We start from the raw sequence: 2,947 nt of genomic DNA, 5'->3' as shown, positions 1-2,947 counted from the left end.
GTGTGTGTGTGAGAGTGTGTCTCACCTGCAGAGCTGTATGAGGGTGTGTGTGTGAGGGTGTGTGTGTGTGTCTCACCTGCAGAGGTGTGTGTGTGTCCAGGCACCAGAAATGTGTGGTCAAAGGCAGAGTCAATGATGGTGGTGTAGGTAAGGCTACTGATTTGATTTAGTTTTTTATTGTGTTTAATTCGTCTTAGGTCTATTTGAGTGCAAATTAACAAACCAACATCAAGAAATGTACCTTGTGCTCATGGAAAGTAGGTAGAGTAGCCTACACTATAAACAAACACACGCGATTATATAAATTACATTCAGCTCAACCAAGCAACAACAGAAAACGTCAGGATTTCGCGCACGCGAAAGGAAGGGGGAACAGGGGAACTGAATTCTCCGGAAAGGGTCATCTCACGCAAAACTTTTTTTTTTTTAACTTGAGAGCCCTGAAGCCATGTTACTTTACACTGTGTGACCATCGTGACAGACCAATTATTTTGGTGTTAACAGTAACAATTAGCAAGCAGGCTGACGAACAGAATAATTGAGTCGCCTAATGTAGCTAAATTGTTAGATAGTTAGCCTAGCCAAGCTAACGTTACTGCTCCATTAGATAGCTAGGTCGTGTAGTGATAGCTAGCTAGCTACTTTTACTGCGTGAGTTAGATAAACCTTACCTTCCAAAATGTACAATTGGAAACCTTTTACCCACTTGCTTGAAGGGAATCAACATATAATCATATCACGTACATCGTTGATTGTCACTTAGGGAAGATGACCCGAACTCCTCGAAAAAAAAAACGGCATTTTGTGTGCGAGAACTAACATAACTTCTATAGACAAGTTTACGCGCCAAATCCCAGGGGGCCGCCATAACTCTACACAAATGCACTTCATTTCCGCCGGAAGTGGTTTGCAAAGCGTCTGCCGGTGTAAACACAGCGATGTCGATGCTAGCTTGGGATCACGGTTCTACTACTTTGACATACTTGTAGTTTGACATTTCGTAAATGCAAGTACCATGATCCACAAATGTTTCACGATTTACAAATGTGTTTTGCGATCCACAAAAACAAAATTCTTACTCGTGATTTGTAAGTTGTCATTTACATAAATGTGCTATGATTTGTACACATAGATGACCATTTGTAAATATATCGTTTGTCATTTCTTAAAATACTTAACATTTCGTGTGTGCATTTCTCATGGTCTGTCATTTGTAAATCTACAATTCGCGTGTGAAGTGTTGAATCTGCATTTGTGGATCGCCCAATAATAATACATTTGATTTATATAGCGCTTTTCAAATTTCTCAAAGTCGCTGTACATGGTTAAAATAAACATAAAACAAGGACATCATATAACATCAATATACAATACACGCGTGCAATCCTTCTTCCAATTCAACAGTGATTCAAAGGCAATAACATTGTGTACGGTTGACAAACAGTAAATATAATTTTACAGTATGTTTGACAAGAAGATTTGCTAGCTAACCAGCCATGTCACTGTCCCAAAATCAATATCAAAATTTTCACGAACAAAGTAGGCCTATCGGCCATATAGCCTACTAGTACTACGCTACAGTACGGCCGCAGCCTGTGGAGCGAGGTGAATCGATCTTTGTCAGTCACGCAAATGCAGGGCTGCCAACTTTTCCAAAAACCTTGGCGTGAGATTTGGTAGCATTACTTCAGCAAGCGTCACGGACGTGTTTGCCCAATGCATCTAAATGATCATCTTGAGTAAAGTATATAAAATGTGCACTTGTACAAGGACAAAATGATTAAGATAGCACTAAAAGTTTAAATCCACAGCACTCAGATCAAGAAAGCCTACTCGACCTTGCATGTTGCTTAGCAACAGATGAAATATTCGGTGGCCTTTCTCGAGCAGTGAGGATGCTGCTACGTCTATAAAGTTGCTCCCCAACTGACATCTTCACTTCACTCCTCATAAATAACATCAAAACTACTCTTTCTATCATACATAGACAATTCATACTTAACAGTTATAAATTGATAACATTAATTCACGTTCAAAGTCTGTGTCCGTCCCCGTTAAACGGGACCCGTTTACGAACCAGGGTAGCGTTGTTAATCTGGGAAGAGGCTGCGGACCTGTTCGCCCCTGACGAATAATGGGGTCCTAGAATATCGTATCCCGGTCACGACAATGTTTATTACAAATGATTTATTGTATTTCTTTCAATAATACAATTGAGTGGCACTGGTTATCTGCTATATCAATACAATGTAAAGGCCACACTGAGATGCTTTTAATCTAAATCTACAAATACTGTATTATACATTACTAATACATCATAATTGTATTTACCCTTGTTGTAGTCTATATTGTCTTAAGAAGATTGCGTATTGTCCTTAGGCACTATGTAGGCTACATTGTTTGTATATTGTCTGTATTGGTTGAGAGTCACCAAAGGCTGAAACCAAATTGTGAAACTCTACTCGGCCAATAAATCATTTTCTGATGTAATTCAAGAAGTGCTTTTCTCATTCATTCTGATTGTGTTTGGCAGAGGGGCTGTCTATGAGTCTTGATATTTGATAACAGCACTGGTACTAAGTAACCATGCAAGCATTCTAGGTACCAGTGTATATCTTAATATGTTTAGTATTTATAGTAACCAGGCAACTGGTTACTATAAATATATCCTTGAAATAAGAAGAGGTTTTGATGAAATCTTTATGAAAAAAGATAAAACTTAGGCATGCAAATTAAAGTATTGAGTGTATGCCTATATTTTACATTCACACATCCCTCTCAGCAGTGCTGGAGTCTGAGTCCAGTCTGTCAGCAGGCAGTCCCTCTCAGCAGTGCTGGAGTCTGAGTCCAGTCTGTCACCAGGCAGTCCCTCTCAGCAGTGCTGGAGCCTGAGTCCAGTCTGTCACCAGGCAGTCCCTCTCAGCAGTGCTGGAGTCTGAGTCCAGTC

The sequence above is a fragment of the Osmerus mordax genome, chromosome 7 (assembly GCF_038355195.1).
Source record: "Osmerus mordax isolate fOsmMor3 chromosome 7, fOsmMor3.pri, whole genome shotgun sequence".
Taxonomy (NCBI): domain Eukaryota; kingdom Metazoa; phylum Chordata; class Actinopteri; order Osmeriformes; family Osmeridae; genus Osmerus; species Osmerus mordax.
This window is presented reverse-complemented; position numbering follows the sequence as displayed.